This window comes from Ranitomeya imitator, chromosome 4 (genome assembly GCF_032444005.1).
Source record: "Ranitomeya imitator isolate aRanImi1 chromosome 4, aRanImi1.pri, whole genome shotgun sequence".
NCBI classification, from domain to species: domain Eukaryota; kingdom Metazoa; phylum Chordata; class Amphibia; order Anura; family Dendrobatidae; genus Ranitomeya; species Ranitomeya imitator.
In genome coordinates, this window is record NC_091285.1 from 223,915,106 (window position 1) to 223,921,105 (window position 6,000).

Sequence of the window (6,000 nt, forward strand, 5' to 3'; positions counted from 1 at the left end):
GGCCTTGGACACATATTTCGATGGATTTCATTTCTGACCTTCCCGTTTCTCAAAAAATGTCGGTCATTTGGGTGGTCTGTGATCGCTTTTCTAAAATGGTCCATCTGGTGCCCTTGGTTAAATTGCCTTCCTCCTCTGATTTGGTGCCTTTGTTCTTCCAGCATGTGGTTCGTTTACATGGCATTCCTGAGAATATTGTTTCTGACAGAGGTTCCCAGTTTGTCTCGAGGTTCTGGCGAGCCTTTTGTGGTAGGATGGGCATTGACCTATCTTTCTCCTCGGCCTTCCATCCTCAGACTAATGGCCAGACCGAACGAACCAATCAGACCTTGGAAACATATCTGAGATGTTTTGTTTCCGCTGACCAGGATGATTGGGTGTCATTTTTGCCGTTGGCTGAGTTCGCCCTTAATAATCGGGCCAGCTCGGCTACCTTGGTCTCTCCATTTTTCTGCAATTCTGGGTTCCATCCTCGTTTCTCTTCAGGACAGGTTGAGTCTTCGGACTGTCCTGGTATGGATTCTGTGGTGGACAGGTTGCAGCAGATCTGGACTCAGGTAGTGGACAATTTGACCTTGTCCCAGGAGAAGGCTCAGCTTTTCGCTAATCGCAGACGCCGTGTGGGACCCCGACTTCGTGTTGGGGATCTGGTTTGGTTATCTTCTCGTCATATTCCTATGAAGGTTTCCTCTCCTAAATTTAAACCTCGTTTTATTGGTCCGTATAGGATTTCTGAGATTCTCAATCCGGTGTCTTTTCGTCTGACCCTCCCAGACTCCTTTTCCATACATAATGTATTCCATAGGTCGTTGTTGAGGAGATACGTGGCACCTATGGTTCCATCTGTGGAGCCTCCTGCCCCTGTTTTGGTGGAGGGGGAATTGGAGTATATTGTGGAGAAGATTTTGGATTCTCGTGTCTCTAGACGGAAACTCCAGTATCTGGTCAAATGGAAGGGTTATGCTCAGGAAGATAATTCCTGGGTTTTTGCCTCTGATGTCCATGCCCCAGATCTTGTTCGTGCCTTTCATGTGGCTCATCCTGGTCGGCCTGGGGGTTCTGGTGAGGGTTCGGTGACCCCTCCTCAAGGGGGGGGGTACTGTTGTGAATTCTGTGGCTGAGTTCACTTCTGTGGTCACAAGTGGTATTGCAGTCTCTGGGCTTCCTCCCTCAGGTGTTTTGGTGAGCTCGTTGGCTGCCTTGCTATTTAGCTCCACCTGAGTCTGTCTTCCTTGCTCCTTGTCTATGTTCCAGTGTTGGATCTGAGCTACTGCATCTTTCCTTGGGCCTGCTGCTCTGCTAGATAAGTGCTTCTAGTTTGTTTTCTGTTTTTTTCTGTCCAACTTGCTATTAACTTTTGCTGGAAGCTCTGAGAAGCAAAGGGGTGCACCGCCGTGCTGTTAGTTCGGCACGGTGGGTCTTTTTGCCCCTTTGCGTGGTTTTCGTTTTAGGGTTTTTTGTAGACTGCATAGTTCTCTTTGCTATCCTCGCTCTGTCTAGAATATCGGGCCTCACTTTGCTGAATCTATTTCATTCCTACGTTTGTCTTTTCATCTTGCTAACAGTCATTATATGTGGGGGGCTGCCTATTCCTTTGGGGTATTTCTCTGAGGTAAGTCAGGCTTGTATTTCTATCTTCAGGCTAGTCAGCTCCTCAGGCAGTGCCGAGTTGCATAGGTAGTGATAGGCGCAATCCACTGCTGCTTATAGTTGTGTGAGGATAGATCAGGTACTGCAGTCTACAGAGATTCCACGTCTCAGAGCTCGTCCTATTGTTTTTGGTTATTGCCTGATCTCTGTATGTGCGCTGATTACTGCACGCTGTGTTGCCTGATTGCCAGCCATAACAGGTGGCATACTTAGGTACAGGAGTAGGCTCCTCTGCTGAGTTTCAAACATAGTAATTTGGCGCTAAGTATTTACTGGTGTCAATATAGGACACTGACCCTGACTATTTTAACTAGCATCATACATGTCAACAAATTGGTATTGTCAGTGCCAGGCATTGAAGGATGTCAGTGCATAGACTAAACATTGGTGGAGCTGTGAGAGATAATTTTGCAAGTGGTAGAGCACTGTTTGAGCTGGGGGGGAACTCTCTTGTGGCCAGCAGTACAGGCCCAGGGCCCCTCATGTTACAACGGTGTGTCTGACAATGGGTGCGCACCACCACCTCCAGAGACACTTTATTGTACTATGAGGGACCCAGTTGCAGTGCTGTCGACCAAAAGCGGGCACACCCACCTCTTCAGACAAACAGCACTCTCACGGGAGGTGTAAACATGTTGTATGCTGGACAAACAGCTGCTGCAAATTAAGAGATTGGAACAGTCAGTAAGACGAGTCCACAAGCAAGACCTTTTTATAGGAAAGCTAGGTGTCAGCCGGGAAAGGTGGGGCAAAATAATTTGAAATCCATGAGTGGTTCATTTTAATGATGGTTAGATCATCAACATTTTGGGTAGCCAGACGAGTCCTTTTTTCGGTCAATATTGAACCAGCAGCACTGAATACTCTTTCTGATAGCACACTAGCTGCTGAGCAAGCAAGCTCCTGCAATGCATATTCTGCCAATTCAGGCCAGGTGTCTATTTTGGATGCCCAGTAATCAAATGGGAATGACGGTTGAGGGAGAACATCGATAAGGGATGAAAAATAGTTAGGAACCATACTGGACAAATGTTGTCTCCTGTCACTTTGAATTGTTGCTGCAGTACCTGTCCTGTCTGCGGTCATTGCGAAATCACTCCACAACCTGGTCAGAAAACCCCTCTGTCCAACGCCACTTCTGATTTGTGCAACTCTAACACCTCTGCCCTGTTGCCCCCTGCAGCTCGTGTGAGAACCATCACCGGCGCTGTGTGCTGGGAATGCCTGAATCAAACGGTCTACAAGAGTTGCTTGTTTGGTTGCTAATATTTGTTCGAGGTTCTCATGTGGCATGATATTTTGCAATTTGCCTTTATAGCGAGGATCAAGGAGGCAGGCCAACCAGTAATCGTCATCGGTCATCATTTTAATAATGCTTGGGTCCCTTTTGAGGATACGTAAGGCATAATCCGCCATGTGTGCCAAAGTTCCAGTTGTCAAATCTGCGGTTGTGCTGGGTTGAGGGGCAGTTTCAGGCAAATCTACGTCACTTGTCTCCCTAAAAAACCCTGAACCCGGCCTTGCAACGCCACCAGTTGCTATTGACCCCGGAGAAGCTTCCTCATACAAAAAATACTCATCCCCATCATCCCCCTTGTCCTCCTCCTCTTCGCCCGCTACTGTCCTGTAGACTGCCCTGACCAGACAATGGCTGACTGTCATCAAGGCTTCCATCTTCCTCGGCTGCAGACGCCTGCTCCTTTATGTGCATCAAACTTTGCATCAGCAGATGCATTAGGGGGATGCTCATGCTTATTATGGCGTTGTCTGCACTAACCAGCCGTGTGCATTCCTCAAAACACTGAAGGACTTGACACAGGTCTTGTACCTTCGACCACTGCACACCTGACAACTCCATGTCTGCCATCCAACTGCCTGCCCGTGTATGTGTATCCTCCCACAAATACATAACAGCATGCCTCTGTTCGCACAGTCTCTGAAGCATGTGCAATGTGGAGTTCCACCTTGTTGCAACGTCGATGATTAGGCGATGCTGGGGAAGGTTCAAAGACTGCTGATGGTTCTGCATACGGCTGGAGTGCACGGGCGAACGGCGGATATGCGAGCAAAGTCTGCGCACTTGGAGGAGCAGGTCGGGTAACCCCGGATAACTTTTCAGGAAGCACTGCACCACCAGGTTTAAGGTGTGAGCCAGGCAAGGAATGTGTTTCAGTTGTGAAAGGGCTGTGGCAGCCATAAAATTCCTTCCGTTATCACTCACTACCTTGCCTGCCTCAAGATGTACAGTGCCCAGCCATGACTGAGTTTCTTTCTGCAAGAACTTGGACAGAACTTCCACGGTGTGTCTGTTGTTGCCCAAACACTTCATTGCCAATACCGCCTGCTGACGCTTGCCACTAGGTGTCCCATAATGGGACACCTCGTGTGCAACAGTGGCAGCTGCGGATGGAGTGCTCGTGCGACTGCGGTCTGTGGACAAGCTCTTGCTTCTGCAGGAGGAGGAGGAGGGGGGGCGAATGCCTACAGCCAACTGTTTCCTAGACCGTGGGCTAGGCAGAACTGTCCCAATATTGCTGTCCCCTGTGGACCCTGCATCCACCACATTAACCCAGTGAGCCGTGATGGACACGTAACGTCCCTGGCCATGCCTACTGGTCCATGCATCTGTTGTCAGGTGCACATTTGTACTCACAGATTGCCTGAGTGCATGGACGATGCGGTCTTTTACATGCTGGTGGAGGGCTGGGATGGCTTTTCTCGAAAAGAAGTGTCGACTGGGTAGCTCGTAGCGTGGTTCCACGTAGTCCATCAGGGCTTTGTAAGCTTTGCTTTCAACTAACCGGTAGGGCATCATCTCTAATGAGATTAGTCTAGCAATGTGGGCGTTCAAACCCTGTGTACGCGGATGCGAGGATGAGTACTTCCTTTTCCTAACGAGAGACTCATGTAGGGTGAGCTGGACGAGAGAGCTGCAGATCGTGTAACTAGCGGGGGTGCCGGTGGACATGGCAGACTGAGAGAGGGTTGGAGATGGTATTCTTGCTGGTGCCCTACATGCAGTGTTTCCTACTACGAAACTGGTGATTCCTTTACTGCTTTGGCCTGGCGACGAAATCTGCACATTTGCTGCAGGTGGTGTGGGAAATGGTGGGCTTACAGTGAGGGAAGGGATGTAGCGTTGCTGACTAGCTTCATTGGCCGAGGGTGCTACAACCTTAAGGGACATTTGGTAGTGAGTCCAGGCTTGCAAATGCATGGTTGTTAAATGTCTACGCATGCAACTTGTATTTAGACTTTTAAGATTCTGACCTCTGCTTAAGGTAGTTGAACATTTTTGACAGATGACTTTGCGCTGATTATTTGGATGTTGTTTAAAAATATGCCAGACTGCACTCTTTCTAATATCGGATACCTTTTCGGGCATTGCAGACTGAGCTTCTTTAACCGGATGTCCACACTGTCCTACAACTGTTTTTGCCACACGTTTTTGGCCAGATATGGGCCTGGCAGATGGAACCTGTTGCGATGTTTATGCCTTCTGCGGCTCCTCCTCCTCCGCTTCAGAGCTACTGCCGCCTGCACCCTGTTCCCCCAGTGGCTGCCAATCGGGGTCAACAACTGGGTCATCTATGACCTCCTCTTCTATCTCGTGTGCAACTTCGTCTGTGTCACCGTGTAAGCCGGTGGTATAGCGTTCGTGACGGGGCACCATAGTCTCATCAGGGTCTGATTCTGGATCAGTACACTGCGAGGGCAATGTTCTGGTCTGAGTCAAAGGAACAGCATAGTAATCTGGCTGTGGCTGTGCATCTGTGCACTCCATGTCCGATTCAACTTGTAATGGGCATGGGCTATTAACTGTTTCACTTTCAAACCCAGGAATGGTATGTGTAAAGAGCTCCATGGAGTAACCCATTGTGTCGCCTGACGCATCCTTCTCTGTTGTTCTTGGTGAAGAAGACAAGGAAGCGACTTGTCCCTGACCGTGAATATCCACTAACGACGCGCTGCTTTTACATTTAGCAGTTTCAGAAGAGGAGGCGAAAGAGCTAGAGGCTGAGTCAGCAAGGAAAGCCAAAACTTGTTCTTGCTGCTCCGGCTTTAAAAGTGGTTTTCCTACTCCCAGAAAAGGGAGCGTTTGAGGCCTTATGTAGCCAGACGACGAACCTGGCTCAACAACTTGATACTTAGGTGCTATATTGCTTTTCCCACGACCACCTGATGCTCCACCACCACTACCATCATTACCAGCTGGCAATGACCGCCCACGGCCACGACCTCTTCCACCAGACTTCCTCATTGTTTGAAAAACGTAACCAAACTAACGGTATTTGCTACTGTAAAACCAGTTACAAGGTGAGCTCAAACTTCTGTTGGATTTATATATCC